Genomic DNA, 17,950 nt, shown 5'->3' on the forward strand with positions numbered 1-17,950 from the left:
TCACCCAGAGTCCCATCTCTGTACAAGAAAACCATCCCTATGTTAAAGTGAAGACCAGTCTGGTTTGGGACTGGCCTTGGCCGAGCAGGAAATGACACAATCACCAAAGCCACAGTCGTGAGCAATTTTGTCTGAAAGATCTGGGTCTTACCCTCCCCCTGCTGCCCCACCCCCTCCCCATCACTTGCAGGAGAATGCTCGGGGCCTCCATTCAAGGCAGCACATCTGGTTATTCAGGAACAAGTGGAGAAGGGATGAACAGGAGGGACTACAAAGAGTAAGGGGATTCTTACTTCTCTTCTGAACCCTTTTCTCCTTAGGAAACTCTGGGCTAAGTTCCTGGAGCCCTCAAGAAAAGATGCCAGTTGATTCCAATCTCTCGATGCTCCCTGAGTACTTCAGAACTTTTTCTTCTTCAGCCCTGAGTTTTTCCAGAATATGTATGGAGAAAGTGGGCCAAGTCTTTGGGCCCACATCGCTTTGCTTTCCTCATTCCCTCTGACAGTCCTTCTCTTTTCCTTCTGTTGGGCTTCTTCTTTCTGCACATCTAGCCATCTCATTATCTCTCTCCCCTGATTTCCTGTCCTGCACTCTCTACCCCCTCCCATTTCTATTCTTTCATTCTCTCCCTGACTCTCTCTCTGTCTGCTTCTTTCTTTCCCTGACCTCTTCTTATTACACAATGATTCCTCTTCAAATTGAAACACATGCCTAGGCCTTTTTCTCCCTGTTCCGCCCCCCCCATTCCTAGCCCACAAACACCCACATTCACACAAGGTCTAACTGGAATTAACAAGAGACTATTGACAATCACATGGAAACACATGCAGGTAAATCCACCCCTGCCACTGAAGAGAGCTGCAGCACCAATGTTTTATGAAAAAGATATTAAAGCTTGGAATGGCCAACCTTGGTCCTGCAAACCAGCTGACCAACTACATCTCCTTCCTTTGGGCTCTAGTGGTTAAGGACAACAAGAATGGAATGCTATACACAAGGCCACAGCACTGGTTTTGCTTGATTGTTTTTCTTTGTTACAAGGGAGGCTCTATCAGGAAGCGACTGTGGCATAAGAACAAAAGGCATCAATAAAACTTTTTTTTAAAAACATTTATTAGAGCCAGCCAGGGAGGCATTTGGAGAGATGAATGTGAACAGGAGAGCACCAACACAAAGAATGAGAGTCAAAAGCAAGACTGTGAGAGATTGTTTTCAAAAAAAAAAAAACAGAACACAAAATGAGACAAATACAACTAGACATTGTGAGAAATCTGGGTATCCATACATGCACACACATTCATGCATAAGCGCACACACACACAGGGAGGAAGAGCCACATGAGGCAGAACTAGGCTGTGGACAGCTCCTCAATCCTCCCCGTGGCTCCTCAGCTTCTCCCAGCTTGTTGGGTAGCATAGCGGAGCAAAAAGATTAGTGGACTTGGAACTAAAAGAACCAGCTTTGTCACTGCCAAGCTGTGTGACCTTGGGCAAGTCACTGAACCTCCCGAGGTCTCAGCTAGAAAATGGGACTAATCCTCATCTCCCTCATAGGGATCTTGTGAAGATAAGATGAGATCATGTATACAAAGTAAGCTGTAAAGTGCCATATAAATCTGAAATACTATTAGTATTTGGCTAAGATCCAGATCCACCCTGTAGGGCAAGCTTTGAGGACTCTCCTAGGTGAGCAGAGGTCCCAGCAGGGGGCACCAAGGGGTGGGAGCCTTGAAGGCAAACCTGGAACATGTATGAGGGTGACAGGTATGGACACCAAGGACCATAAGAGGCTCTGTACTAATACTGAGCAAGCTAAGGATGCTGGAGACAAGTACTGGGGCCAGTGGGCAGCCTGGTTATCCTCCCACTTGGTTTCCTTTCCCTCTTTACAGCCTTTCTGGAAGTGGAAAGGAATGAGTATTTCTATATCAGCACCTATTATGCACTAGGCATGATGCTAAGTGCTTTTTGACCAAGAATTTCTTCTTCTTCTCTCTCTCTCCATCCATGCACTGGACTTGTTATGGCCTTCTCCCCTAACGGAACTTCAGAAATCACATGACAATACAGGAGCAAAAACATGGGTGGTGTTATTACAAACAGAAGAGCAGGCAATCACAACTGCTGTCAGGGGTCCTAGGAGGGCACCAGTCTCTTTTCTAACTTCCCCATGGCACAGGAGGAGATAAAAGTACAAAAGCTAGTTCTAGGTTGGTACTTGCTATAAGTTGGGACCATCATACTTGGTGGTTGCAAATTTGATTGTACTGACTGTTGCATTTTGTGTGGACCTATGAGAGTGATCCAACCATTCTGGAAAGTGATCTGGAATTATGTGAATGAAGTGATGAAAATGCCCACGCCCTTTGACCCGGACACTCCACTCTTCAATCATCCCATATCTGCTCCTAACTTTCAATCTCTACTTATCTACATAACGCTCCTTCTCTACTTCCAAACATACCCAGATCTCCTTCATCCTTCATGTGATCCTACCATCCCCTCAAGCTATCATCCTATATCTATCCTCCCTTTCCCAGCTACACTCCTAGAAAAAGCCTCCATTTTCTCACTTCACACTAGCTTCTCAACCTCTTACAGTCAGACAACACTCAAGTGAAACTTCTCCCTGTACAGACAGGTACAGATGATTTCTTAAATGACTGCTCCAATGGCCTTTGTGACAATTCTTACACTTCTTGACCTCTCTGCTGACTACACTTGCTCTTGGATTTTCATTTCTTCCTGGTTCTCCTATCTGTCTGGCTATTCAGTCTCCTTTGCAAGATCATTACCCTTGTTCCACTCTCCACTCACGGATGTCGCCTAGAGTGCTGCCCTAGGCCCACTTCTTTCTTGTATTTTTCCACATACTCTCTTATTGACCTTATCCGCTCCCATGTGTTCAATGATCACTCTCCACAGATGACACCCAGAATTATATATTCAGTCCTAGCCCATCTCCTGAGTTCTAGTTATATCTCCAACTTGGTATCTAATGGCATCATATCTTAAAACAAAACTCACTATATTCCCTCCCCCAAATCCTCCTTTTTCTAAACTCCATTTCTGTTGGGCCCTACTATTCTTCCTATGGGTCAGGCAGGCCAGCCTAACTAAAGCAGCAAGATTCCCTGAGGCAGAGAGAGACAGGAGGCAGCATGTGCCAGGCGAGTAAAACCACAACCATATCGACCACCATCTTCCCTCAAACCCTGATGAAGATAGCCCAGGACTCTAAACTCAAGAACCTTGGGAATAGTAGTACCCCCACCAGACCAACAGTGCCACATCCAAAGAAACAATCCCTGTGGAGAAAAGGCTGGCCATTCCCACCAAATGCCAGCTAACTGCCACCTATTGGGCAGGTAATCCAGCCTAATTAATGCATCAAGGCATCCTAAGAGACAAGAGGCAACTTTCACCACTACCATCTTAACTACTATCTCCTCTACTGCCTACATAGAGAGAGCCCAGGGCCCTGAACCCAAGAGCCTTGAGAATAGCAGTGTGCTCCAGACTACTGGCTTCTAACTATGCCCCTACAACCATCATTGAGGAAAGAAATCACTGTACAGGAGGGATCCACTTTCCTTGCCAATACCAAAACCAACTGGGGACCAACTGCCATAGACTGGCAAGTAATGACAGTACTCCCTGATACTACCCATCCTGCTTCTAGCCCAGTGTCCTCAACCATCAACCCTAGGAAATGATGCAACCTCATAACTGCTCCCGCCAGAGATGTAGTCACAGCAACTAAATACCCAGAAAAGAAAGCTCTTGTTCCCAAAATCTTTAGCGCTGTGAAAGAGTTCACCATCAGAAACAGGCATGATTTTATCATTGGAAATGACATTAAATAAAAGGCATTACCATCTACTTTGCTGCTTCACCCTAAGGATCGTGAGACCTTTCTAACTGACTTGGAAAGTCAGATGGAAAATATCTCCCCATTAGAATGTATCTTACTTCTCTATCTGTATCTCCAGCATTAAGTGCAGTGCTTTTCACCCAGTAAGCACTTGATAAATGTTTTTTCTTTCACAGATTCATTCATTCATTCCAATCACCCAGACTTGACTCTTCCCTCTTCCTTACTTTCACATCCATCAGTTGCCAAGTCTTGCCGATTCTATTTCCACACTCTATCTCATATCCATCCCCTTCTCTCCATTCATACAGTTACCATTCTAGTTCGGGCCTTCATAACCTTTTGCTTGGATTATTGCAATAGGCTCTTAACTGGTCTCCCTGCCTCCAGTCTCTCCAATCCAGACTCCAAGTAACTGCCAAGCTATAGCACAATCTGATTGAGTTATTACTCTATTTTATTTTGCTTATTTTCATGCCCAGATTCTCTCCCTCCCTCTGCCCCCCAACCATTGAGAAGGCAAGAAGTATACAACTCATTACAAATATGAAGTCATACAAAACAAAATTCCACATTAGCCATGTTTGGGGAGGGGCAGGGGAACAAGAAAGAGAAAGAAACAATATCCTTCAATTTGTCCTTTGAGTTCATCAGTTCTCTCCTGGAGGTGGTTAGCATTTGACATTATGAGTCCTTTGGAGTTGTGGTGGATCACTGGATTGATGAGAGTTATTAAGTAGATTGCAGTTGATTATCACTACAATATTGCCGTTGCTATATAGATTATTCTTCTGGTTCTGCTCACTTCACTTCATATCAGCTCATACAGGTCTTCCTAGGTGTCACTGAAACCATCCCCTTCATCAGCTCTTACAGCACAAAAGTATTCCATCATATTCATATACCATAACTTGTTCAGCCATTCCCCAGTTGGCGGGTATTTCCAATTCTTTGTGACCACAAAAAGAGCTGCTATAAATATTTTTGTATATATGGGTCCTTTCCCTTTTTCTTTGATGTCTCTGAGGTATAGATCTAGTAGCAGCATTGCTGGGCCAAAGATTATGTACGGTTTAATAGCTTTGTGGGCATAGCTCCAAATTGTTCTCCAAAATGGTCGGACTATTTCACAGCTCCACCAATAGTGCTTTAGTGCAGGTATTTTTTCCCACATCCCCTCCAGCATTTGTCATTTCCTTTTCTGTCATCTTAGCCAATATGATGGGTATAAGGTAGTACTTCAGAACTGTTTTAATTTGCATTTCTCTAATTATTAGTGATTTAGAGCATTTTATTATATGACTATTGATTGGATTTCTTCCTCTGAAATTGCTGTTCATATTCCTTGACCATTTATCAATTGGAGAATGGTTTTTATTCTTATAAATTGTGGCATATATCTGAGAAATGAAACCTTTATCAGAGAAATTTGCTGCAAAGATTTTTCCCATCAAATTTCCTGCTTTTCTTCTAATTTTTAGCTGCATTGGTTTTGTTTGTGCAAAAACTTTCTAATTTTATGTAACCAAAATTGTCCATTTTACCTCCTGTGAGCCTCTCTATCTCTTGTTTGGTCATGAAATCTTCCCCTATGCATAGATTTGACAGATAATTTCTTCTATGTCCACTAATTTGCTTATGATATTACCTTTTATGTCTAAATCATGCACTCATTTTGAGCTTATCTTGGTATACAGTATGAGATATTGGTCTATACCCAATTTCTGCCAGTTCTTTGTTGAACTAAACTGACTATAAGTCATAGAGGAGTTGCAAAGTGTAGTAGTACAAGTTTCCACTCTGGGAGTTCTCTGCCCTAATAAAATCATAGATTCTTCCTATATTCCTGTGAAGTAGTCCATGGGCAATTACATATATATATGCCTCACATACATATATCTACAGTTGTAAAAATGCCACATGGCTTTAAAATTCATTAGGGTCACATACTAAAAGGGCAAAAGGTTAAGGATATCACCACAAAATTGAAGGCCTATGTGTCTTTCTCCTTCTCTGGGTGGGCTTAAAAATATCTCCCTTCATCTTCCTCTTTCGAGTCTAACCCCTTCAAAATGAGAGATGAGCAAACTGATCCCCCCAGAGCACAGAGCTCTGATGTCAACCCAGATATGCTGGTTTCTATGCCTTGTTCCTTCTCTATTGCGCTGCCTTATGGTTCTTTATTTAAGGACTTGGAGCCAGGAAGACCTGAGATCAAATCCTGCCTCAAACACTTCCTAGGTATGTGGTTCTGGGAAAGTCACTTTACCTCTCAGCCAGAGATTCATCTGTAAGATGATAATAATGATAGCCCCCCCCCCAACCCCTGCAGTCCCAGCTCCTCCTCCTCCTCTGTGCCCTGCTAGGAGCAAGATGACCTCAGTCTCTCAGACTATAAAATATGATGAACATGCCCCCTCCTCCTCCCCTACCAACCTTAGAGCAGTGAGCTCCTTCCTAACTGCAATAACAATTCACATTGAAAGCAGGTGCTCAACTACCGACTTGACCCCGGCACCCCCAAGAGATACACAAACAAAGAAAAGGAGCCATGGTACCAACTTATTTTTAGCAGCTCTTCTTATGGTGGCTAAGAACTGAAAAATAAGGGAGTGCCACCTATCATCTGGGCAGTGACTGAACAAGTGATGATTAATATGAAGGGGTGATGGGATATTGTGATACCATAAGAAATGATGAAGGGAATGGTTCCAAAGAAACTTGGGAAGACCGGTGTGAACTGATGCAAAACAAAGTGTAAAGAACCAGGAGAACAATGTATATAATCACATCAACACTGTCAGAATAACTCTGAAGACTTATGAGTGCTGAGAAGTCCAATGACCAATCCCAATTCTAGAGGACAGGCGAGGACAGTCCTCCTAACAGACAGGACTCGCAGATGGACTTAGGGTACAAAATCACACAGGTTTTTGTGGACATGGTCAATATGGGAATTCATTTTTCTTGACTATGTATACTTGCTACAAGAGTTTTGTTTTTTGTTTCGTTTTTTTTTTAATGGTGGGGTAGGGGAGACGAAATGGATTTTTTGTTCATCGAAAAAAAGACTTAATTTTTAAAAAAGAAAGTGGGTGTTGCCATTGAAAAATTAAATGAAAAAAATACAACACAATTGAAACTGTGTAATTATAATGACCAAGTATGGTCCCCAAGAAGAGATGACAAAATGCCTTTCATTGGAGAAGTGGGAGACTATGGGTGTGTGATGTAGCATGTAACTGTGGTCTGTGTGGGTATGGGTGTGGGAATGATGGGTAGAAAATGAGTGTGGTCCATGTGCCAGTTGGTTTTGTAAATTGTGGTTTGAGGTTTTTTGTTTTGGTTTTGGTTTGGTTTTAAACCTTTGATACAAGAGAAGACTCACTGGGTAGAGAGGTCCACTGGATATCTGGAAATGAATGTGTTGCAACAACAAAAGGAGTCAATAAAAAACTAACCAAAAGTGAGTGTCAGCCAAGTTACCCAAGGCTGGTCCCGATTTCCCCTTTGCGTCAGGAAGCTGGAGGCTCAGAAGGCTGAGCACTGGCCAGCTCCTTCCCGAGGCTGTTGCTGAAAGCTGGGCAGTCTCTTGAGTCCCTCGTCAGCACCTGGATCCTTCAGATCCCCCCAGGAATGGGGAGGCAGTACTGCTGGCAGCTAAAGCAGCCCAGGGACACTCCCATTCCCTTGGGCTGGTCACAGCAGGCCCCAGGGGGAGGGTGCACACAGGTGGTGGCTTGGGCTGGGAAGGGGGGAGGAGGGAGTGAGTATGACAGGTGCAAAGAGTTGATAAAGGGCTTGGCAGGCTGTGGGAGGGTAGGCAGGCAGGCAGACAAAGAGGCAGTGGCGGCGGCAGGAAGGATGCAGCCTAGTCAGCTTAGAATGCACAGCCCCGTCCCACTGCAGCCTGCGCATGCTCACATCCTCTGTGCCGGCCTGCTGGGTGAGCAGGGGACCTGGGGCCTGGGAGCAGGCTTGCGTGGGTGGGGATGCTGCCTTCCCCCAGCTTTGATCTTGGGAGAATGGGAGGAGAGTCCCACCTTCACCTCTGAGTCTAGGAAAAGACCCCGAGGAGATGGGACCTGGCCTGTGGGCCCTTTCCAACTTAAACCCCCAAAGGAAAAATGGGCTGGGTGAACTCCCCACCAAGAAGATGCTGCTATCTGTGCCTCAGTCGTCCAGGCCCATCTGGGCAAACTGCCCGGGGTCCCAGCAGAGCGGGCCTGGGTTGGGGAGGGGGAGCCTACCCTGAGCCAGCTGGGTAAAAAGGAAAGTAGGGAGTGGGGGAGCAGTAACAATCCTCCTCCAGGACCACTTCAAGTTCATTCCAATAAATGCTGGTCTTCACAGTGCAAAGATCTCAGTGTAATTTGTACATGCATTAATCCTCTCTGGAAAGGTGAGGTTGGTGCTACTGAGGGAGGAGACCAAGTCCTCGCCCCCTCCCCCCCTCCACTAACTTGGGTTATAGCCTAGAGCCACTCATTCTCTTTTCTCTGCAGAAGCTGGACTAGCTCGCTCCAAGGTCCTGCCATCTCAAGTTGGCCAAGAACCGTAGTCATAGTTTCATATTCTAAAAGTCAGTGTCTAACACAGCCAGACCATTTTCCTTCACTTTCACATTCCCTTCTGCTGCAAAATGGGCCCAGTGATGATCCACAGCAAATACAGCAGCCACAACACAAGAGACCAGTCTCAAATTCAACTGCTTCCTTCCACTGCATTCCTAGCTCCATCCCTGCCTGAGCCAAGCTACTGAAAGAGACATTTCCTCTGGGTTAAATGAACATCAAAGGGGAAGAGTGAGACCCAGAAGGAGGCAGAAAGCCTCAATCTAAGGAGGGCTGGAGCTATACACTCAACTTATTCAATTATACAACATAACTTCCTAATTAATTTTTAAGCACTGTGTCATGGGTTTGGCAGCCCCCCTCTTCCAGCCACCCTCCACCTTCAATTGGTCCAGCACCCATGGGCCCTCATCACATTTCCAACCCAGTCTACCTTGGCAAGCCATACTACCAGGATGACTCCGTGCCAATTGCTTCTGCCAACCAAAAGCCAAAGGGAAGAGAGGAAGGGAGGAGTGAGAGAATGGAGAATCCTCTTACTTACACTCCAACCCTTTCAGGGGGGCTGCCTCCATTCAAATAAGATAGCTTTATCATTAGCCAGGTCCATCACTCTCCTAAACACCCTTTGTTGTGAAAGTTGACCAAGTGAAATTCTGTCATTATCTGGAATGGCAAGCCCTAAGGGGGTTGGTGATGGGCTAGAGTAGGCACAAAAAAGGCAGAGAAAGCTTACGGCTTGACTCATTGGCGGTGTAATGCTGCACTAACCACAGGTGCTTCTGTTATCAAATTAGAAGTCATTTTCTCTGACTGGCCTGCTGGAATTGGAAGAGTGAGGTAAAAGCCTGGTTGGCAGTGATGCTGAGGCATCTTTGCAGCTCTGCTTTAAGAGTAGAACAGAGAAGAAGAAAAAAAGGCCACAAACCACTAACAGGAGACTCTCACCAGCATCAGTCATCAATCAAACGCCCACAATTTTCTGGGTACTATTTACCACTAATTGACTATGTTTCCCTTCACCCACATCAGAGCTAATCTGGCTGAGCTAACGGTACTGTCAACCCCCTGTGAAAATCCTAAAGATCCTCTTTACCCAACACTTCCCATGGTAGCCTCTTCAAGCACCTAAAAGGCATTATCCAGGAGAAGACAGAGGGGGCAGATGGCTTATTACCAGCTTCCCCACAAAGCCAGAGGGAGGTCTGCAAGGTTTTGGAACCCTTACCACCAGACCACATAAATCTCAAGATTTCTCCCTTTCTGGGCAGCAAATGCACAGCAGGTATGACCACGCCTTTAATTGTGTGACTCTACATCTTCCTAACTGGCCTTGTGCACTGAAAGCATTAGCACATTCAAGGGGAATCATTTCCTCATATTTTGCTTTCCTGAGACATCAGTGGCTGACACTAATGTAGGAATTGACCTATTTTTTTCATCACACTGGAAAGGTATTGGGACCCAGTTATACTTTGTACTAGTCATGTGATCTTGGACAAATCACATCTCTTCTTTGGACCTCAGTTTTCTCACCTGTCTAATGGGACAGTAGTCCCTATGTTACAGCTTTCATGGGGTTGTTGAGAAGATCAATTGAGAATTCATGTAAATGAAAGATATTCACATGTGGCAAAGCACTCTATACACTATGTTCCATGTTTTCTGGTTCCTAGTTTTGAATCATCTGCTACTCTATTAATCCTGAAAGGCTTTGTAAGAGCAACTCCCCTGCTCAAATTCTCCTTCTGCCTCAGCTCTCGATTAAGTCTATTCTCCCTTATCCCAGGATAGAAACCAGACCAGGATTCTAGAGCAAATCTGCGATTCCTGTCCAAATGAGCAGTTGTCCAAAGGATAAAATCTGCTCTCAACTGTAGAGAGACTGGCCCCTCCTGTCTTCCTCTGACCGTCTCCAGAGAATCTGCCAACATGACTCTATTGTTTAATCAGCTCCATAACCTAGGAACCCACAAAAGTCCATCAACCCACAGATGCCCAAACATACGCCTGTCACCACATCTCCACCAAAAGCCCTGGCTGGATCTGAGACAAAGGGCACAAGAGCCCATGTGTAGACAGTGCAGGGTAGTAGAGCAAAGAACACTGAATTTGGGCAAAGAACACCTGCCTTCCAATTCCAGCTCTTCCACTTCCTCTCTCTGTGACTCTGGCCAACTCTAAGCCTCAATTTCTCTATCTGTAAAATGGAAATCATAATCCATCCACTATCTTTCCCACAGGACTGCTGTGAGGAAAGTGCTTGAAAGGCTTTAGAGTGCCACAGGAATATGAGTGCTGTTTATTAAGGAAGATTAGCCTGAGTTTTCTCTTCCAGATCTCAGGAACCAAATAACAAGGGCTATGGGAAACCCTTCAAGAAATTCTTCTGTATGTTCACAAGTGGGAATTCATGAATGCAGCCAAAAGCCCTCTGAGGCTTTTAGCTAAAGAACAAAAAACCAAAACATGTGTCCTTAAAAGTTGAAGAGAAAACAAGTGTCCACCCATAAGGGAAATGACTTGGAGCCAGTGCAGGCATCTCTCTTCCCACAAGGCATGACATGGCAGGTACCAGTGAGTGCTGTTCCTTTATCTTAAAGTGCCTGGCATCTATGGGCGTGGACCACTGCCTATGATGTTGGCTTTGGGGGATACAGTGCTTAGTTTTGCAGAACTGGGGTTTTTTCTTCTCTTTTTAATTCTTTATTATAAGGGATGGCTTTGAGTCTCTGGGAAAGGGAGGGATACATCGGGAAATTTAGGCTATATAAAAAGATATAAATAAAAATCGATTTAAAAAATCTTACAGCGCCTGGACAATGTGCCTCTTTACTTTGGAGGGGGGTTCTGGATGGAGAATATGGCAGCCGATGTCAATGACAGCCATCATCTCTATTGGCTGATTTTGTTTAACTGACTTTCTTTGTTACAGGAGGAAAGCGCACTCAGTTGGGGGGTGAGGGGGAAGTAGGGTAGTAGATATGTGGAAATGACTACAGTGTCCAAACAAAAAGTATCAACATTAATTTTTTAAAACCCTAAAACCAAAACAAAGCTTAAAATGCATGGAGGGAGAAGAAGTTGGAGTCCTGGTCCCAAGGTGTCTCCACTAGTCTGGGCTTTCCATTATTTGGCGACTAAAAATGGGCCACACCTTTGACAACAGGAGAGAGAAAGGTGAAAAGATAAGTAAAACTCTCACTGAGTCAGGAAATATCCCATCTTGCCTGTGAGAACCACCTGCCAAGACCACAGGCATACAAATGCAGGAATAGTCTCACTCTGGGAGGTGATTTGAGTGGTGTCCAAAGGCTATACAGGAGCCAAGTTACTTAAGAGAGAGAGTATGAGGCAAGGCCAGGGGCCTTGCAGTGCAGAGTTATGTGGATCTCCAGGTTGAGGGGACAAGGCTGGGTGGGATTAGGATTTGGACCCTCCTCCCCAACATAAGGACTTTGCCCCTCCAGAGCACATTTAGGAAACAGTTATAAAGAGCACATTAGCATTTAGGAGAGAGTAGACAATCTAGACAGCTGAGTGGCTCAGTGGATAGAGCACTGGGCTTGGAATCAGGAAGACTCCTCTTCCTCAGTTCAAGTCTGGCCTCAGACATTTCCTAGCTATGTGACCCTGAGCAAGTCACTTCCCCCTTTTTGCCTCAGTTTCCTCATCTGTAAAATGAGCTGGAGAAGGAAATGGCAAACCCCTCCAGTATCTCTGCCAGGAAAACTCCAGTGGGGTCATGAAGAGTCAAACACGACTAAACAGGAGCAACAGGAAAGCAAATTATCGACCTTAAAATCTCAGAATTGGAAGGGTCCTCAGAGGTGATCTAATCTAAACCCATACATGAAGAGGAATCTCCTTCAGCATATTCCTGGCAAGTCATACCAGGCCTCTCTACTTGAACACCCCCTCCAGTGATAAGGAACTCTGCCTACTGGATTGGCCCTTTATGATTTATACAGCTAATGGTAGGTCCTCACTGAGAGCCCAAATTAGCTTCTCTGCGCCCAGTCTGCCCTCTGAGGCCAGGCAGAACAAGACAGATGAGAGCCCCTTTGAGTACTGTACTTAAAGACAGCTGTATTACTACCCACCCCATCTCCTCTTCTCTGGCTAAGCAATCCCAATCCCTTCAGCCTATATGGACTTTCTGTTCTCCTCACCCTCCTGGTCATCTTCCTCTGGATGCAATCCAGCATATCAATGCCCTTTCTAAACCACGGTGCTCAGAACAAAACCTATGTTCCAGATGTGATCTAACCCAGGTAAAGGAAAGCTGCATACTATGGTTCCAGTGATGTGTCCTTACTTCCCCCTCTCCAGTCTTACACTGCTTGATCCAGCTCCCACTTTCCCCAGCTTTTACTCACTTAAATATTCCTCCTCTCTGGAATTTACAAAAGATCGATGAATAAATCTGAGGAGTCCATCAACTTGGATGGGGAAAAATGGCATTTTTATTTTCACTAAGCTCTAACTGAAATTTAGCATTTCTTTCAATTATAAATACAGGTAATAACTCTCATTCTGAGAAGGCTTCCTCAGACTGCAAAAAAGTCCATGCCCCAAAAGAAGTGAAGAACACCCAGCCTATAGGGTAGGACTGGGAAAGAGAAGAAATCCTCCTCCCCCCTCCTCCGCCCGAAGATCAGGGATTTCCCGTGATCTCTTTGCCAATGGGGCCGGGGAAGCCTATGGACCCATTCCAAGAATCAGGTTTTTATGCCATTCACATCCAGAGAAAGAACTTATGCAATCATATGGAAGGCAGAATGAAGCAGACTATTTTCTCTTGTGTTATGTTTTGTTTTGTAATAGTTTTTCTCATGGTTTCTCCCATTCGTTTTAATTCTTCTATGCAATATGACTAATGTGAAAATGTGTTTAATAAGAATGTATGTGTAGAACCCATACAGGATTGCATATGGGGGGAGGGAGGGGGAGAAAAATTTAATACTTAGGGAAGTGATTGTTGAAAACTGAAAACAAATTAATTTAAAAAAGAATCATGTTTTTAAATGCATAAAATATATGATTATAAAGGAAACCTATTGTATTGAAATAATGTTATCAATTTTTTTAAAAAAATCCAAGTTGAGAGCCCCTTCCTGAGAGGAAGTAAAAAATCTTCCTTATCCCTCTGAGGAGGACTTGGTTCTGGTGCTCACTGCAGTTTAGGTACCTAAGCAGCTAAGATAGAGCTGGACTTGGGATAGAAAGCCCTGAGTTTGAATTCTGCCTCAGAAACTAGTTGTGTGACCTTGGCAAGTCACACAACCTCTATATGCTTCAGTTTCCTTATCTGTAAAAAAAAAAAAAAAAAGTGGGGGGAGAGATTGGACTTTTGGTATCTAAGGTCCCTTCCAGCTTTACATCCATGATCCTAAGACATGATTACACCTTTGGACTCAGTCTTTAAAAGGAGGCTAGCTATACAGACTCCATAAGACTAGAGATGGGGAGCCTGGACAGAAGGGAGAAGGGATACCCATAGACACTGAGTCAGTTTCCTGGAGTGAGGCTGCTAGAATTGAAGGGGAGGGGATGAGCTGGGGCAGGATAACAAAGGAATTCCTAGATCAAAGGGAAGAGTTCTTAGACTAAGCCACCAATCTGAGAAGCAACAAGACATTGAGTCACGATGATAATGAGAAAAGTTAGACTTGATCTTTTACTGGTCCTGTGGACTATGTTCAGTCCAGGGGAAAGAAGTCACTAGCGAACACTAGTTCTTTCTCCTTGAGGGGGCCCACCCAGGGTACTGCTATAAGTTAGAAGGACTATACAGGTCCCTGGGAAGCAGCAGTCGAACAGAGTGGGGTGTGCTTGACTCTAGAACCCCCAAATACTTTCCCCTTGCGGAGGGGAAGGCCCATTCAGGGTCCTGCTATAAGTCTAGAAGACTATATAGGTACCTGGGAGGCAGATGCCCACCAGTAAGGGGGTGGTACTTGACTCTCTAGCAAGCCAGAGTGCTTTCCCCTTTTGGGGGGGCCCACTCAAAATAGTACTATAAGTCAGGAATATTGTATAGGTCTCTGGGAGATAGAGGCCCACCAAAGAGGGGGGAGGTTACTTGATTCTCTAACAACCTTATTTTCTCCTTGCAGGGTTGTCCCCATCCACTGTAGTACTGATAGTATGAAAGGCTGCACAGGTTTAGGGAGAAGGTGGAGGTGAGTTCAGACACTAGTCCTTTGTATTTTCTGAGGTGAAATCAAATCCATCCTTTATTCCAAATTTTGTTAACTTATATGCTTGCATGGGAACTGAGAACCCTTTCAGGCATGAGCCCAAAACTGGTACCAAGAAAAACCCTCAGTGGAGGTGCAAAACATACCAACTTCTAAGATTTCCAGGTGAAAATATAGGTGAGGACATGAGCCATAAAGACTATCAGAGAAAATTCCCTAAGACTGAACCCATTTTGGGTGAGTTCAGGGTTGCAATTACACAGAGGTAGGAATTACTCCTGTCATAGACTGACCACCTTCACCTTCATTCTGAAATCAAAGCAATAACATTAGACAAGGAGGACCACAATAAAACTAATTCCTGAGAGCCACAGACCAAAGAAGTGGAGATGAAATGGTGGATGTTGAATGGGGCCAATATTAAGAAGACATGTGGTGTTGCTAGCTTTCTGGTCTAAATTAGAGATAGTCAAGGACCATAGGGAAAAGGTATGAGCGCTTTCTAATACTGGGACTCCAAGAATCTCAGGGACTTCAGAAGTCACTTAATCCAATGTGAGTCCATCAAATGGATATCCAACTGCCACTGAAACAATGACTCTTTACACTGCTATAAAGAGTTTTAGGGTTTACAAAATGCTCTCCCCACAACGATGCTGTAAATTAGGTGCGGGCAAGTTATCACTTAGTTTACCAATAAGGAAACTGAGGATTAGAGAGATAAAATGCCTCTGCCAGAGGCCTAAAGTTAGTGAATGTCGGAGTGGGGATTCAAGCCCAGACAGTGCCCTTTCCACTGCCCCTTAGCAACCAGGAGCTCACTATCTCAATGGGCAGGCAGTTCACTGCTGTTCACTGTTGCTCTAATGGTTAGATAGCTCTTTCTAATATTGACCTGAAATCTGCCTCCCTTTAATTTATACCATTGGCCTTAGCTCTGCCCTCTGGCGCTACACAGAATTAGTTTAATCTCTCTTCAGGATGACAGCTCTTAATGTACTGGAAGATGTCTGTCACCATCCCCTCCATTTACTCCCCTCATCTTCTCTTCTCTAGGTTCAATCCTAGTCCTTGGAAGGCGATGGTTTTAAATCCACTCACTAGTCTGGTAATGTTGCTCTGGGTAGGTTTCAACTTCTCAATGTCTATTGAAAGGTGACGCCCAGAACGTAACATAATATTCCAAATATAGTCTAAACAAGACAGGAACAATACATGTCTCTCAATAGAGCTCCAGAGCACGGTAGCTTTTTGGGCTGCCAAATTGTAGACCAGGCTCATATTGAATTTGAAGTCTTCTAGAATCCTAAAATCACTAAGAAAAAATCAAACTACCTAAACTGTCATTAAGTCAGATCTCTCCAATCTGCTATCTGGGCAAATCTGAGTACAGGACTTTATATTCAGCCCCTTTAATTATCAGCTTCTTGGTTTTTGTCCATCAAATTCTGAGTCTGTCATCCACAATCAATAAGCATGTCATTTATCCAAATCATTGATAAAAATGATGGATTTGACAAGGTTGAAGACTGGTTTCCGTAGTACTGCACAACTGACTTGATTTTTTAGATACATTCTGAGTGTGGTCATTAAACCAGTTCCCTATCTATTTAACTATACCATCATTCAACCCCTATTTCTCCAACTTGTCCACAAGGATATTGGGAGAGATTCTGTCACAGGCTTTGCTAAAATCCAGACATGCCAAATTCGTAGCATTCCCCTGATCTTGCATGATTTGTTCTTAAAAACCCACGATGGTTCCTAGTGATTACTGCTTTCCCTCTCAATGTTCTGAAATGATCTGTTTAATATCCACTAGAGAATGTTGCCTCGGATCAACATTAGGCTAACTGGTCCAGAGCCTCTGAAATCCACCTTTATCCCCTTTTTGAAGATCAGAACGAAATTTGCTCCTCTCTCCATGGTTCCTTAACAATTACCAACATCTGTTTTGAGATGATGTCTGTACGTTATTTCAGCACCCAAGAATGCTATTCATCTGAGTCTGCTCTTGAATTCACTCATTTAGAGCAGCAGGTACTCCTTTATTATCTCTCTCTCTTAATCATGTTTAGTCTACCTTTTCCATTTTGAAGGTAACTCTCAAGAGGGAAAACAGAAGCAAAACTTCCTCCAGATTGCAAATTCACCAGCCAGGGGCTCTAAACCCCAACTGCATATCTCCTCCACAACAAGATCACATAAGCTTCCCACCAGCGTCCTTGTCTTTATTTAAAGTAACCACAGCAGCCACTTACATTAATATAGAATTTACCAAGTACTTCACGAATATTATCTCATCTGAGCTTCACAACAACCCTCAGAAGTAAGTACTGCAAGCATAATTTTCCCCATTTTGCAGATGGGGAAACCAAGGCTGAGAGAGGCTAGTATGTGACAAAGCCTGGACTCTATAATGTGACTCAGCCATGAACCCTTGTTTAGTTCAAAGTCTCTAAACCTTAAATTCTGATTCTTCCTCCCAACCCAAGGAATTTTTTACCCAAATATTTATTGAATGTTCAAAGCAGAGGGGTGTTATGATCCTGCAAAATATTCACACTAACCATCTTTAGTTAAGAGAATTCCTTCTCCTTTCCCCTTCATTGTCCTAATTAATAATAAACATGGAATCTATGTCCCTTGCCCCACCTCAAGATCTCTCTCTCTCTCTCTCTCTCTTTCTCTCTCTCTCTCTCTCTCTCTCTCTCTCTCTCTCTCTCTCTCTCTCTCTCTCTCTCACACACACACACACACACACACACACACACACACACACACACACACACACACACTCCTCTGGTCTTTGTCCTATAAAGGAATCATTCCCTCCAGTGTCTTTCCTATCACTATCAGTGAAGATTCAGTGAGAAAGGAATTGGTTTCCATTTGGAATGATTCTAGACATTGAAACAGGAAGGCTGGTGTTCATTACACCACCACCAAGCTATCACTACAACACCCCACCACCCCACCTCCTTCCAGTATGCCCTGAGAACAACACTGATTCTGAAGAATAGCCTGTGTATTTCCAGGTTGTGAATTTCCTGCATCGCTCTCACAATGGTGTCAAATCTCAGCCACAAAGGCAAGATTTGGAGTGGGTGAGACCAAGAGAAAGAGAGATAGCATGATAGCAGGAAGAAAGTAGGAAAGGGGAGGGGCAGTCAGACAGAAATTGAACAAGAGAAATTAGAAATAGATCAAGAGAAACAGGTAGAAAGAGTACAAGAAGACAAAAGAAACGGAAAGAAAAGGAAAATGAACACATTCCTACAAGGCAACATTTACCTGTTC

At 44.0% G+C, this 17,950-nt stretch overlaps 1 protein-coding gene across 1 annotated transcript in view; it reads right to left on the minus strand.

The window, feature by feature from the left end:
* Positions 1-17,950, minus strand: part of PDZD4 (PDZ domain containing 4) — a 32,197-nt gene that overhangs the window by 12,256 nt on the left and 1,991 nt on the right. The window lies entirely within an intron of this gene.

Source organism: Notamacropus eugenii, chromosome X, assembly GCF_028372415.1.
Source record: "Notamacropus eugenii isolate mMacEug1 chromosome X, mMacEug1.pri_v2, whole genome shotgun sequence".
NCBI classification, from domain to species: Eukaryota; Metazoa; Chordata; class Mammalia; order Diprotodontia; family Macropodidae; genus Notamacropus; species Notamacropus eugenii.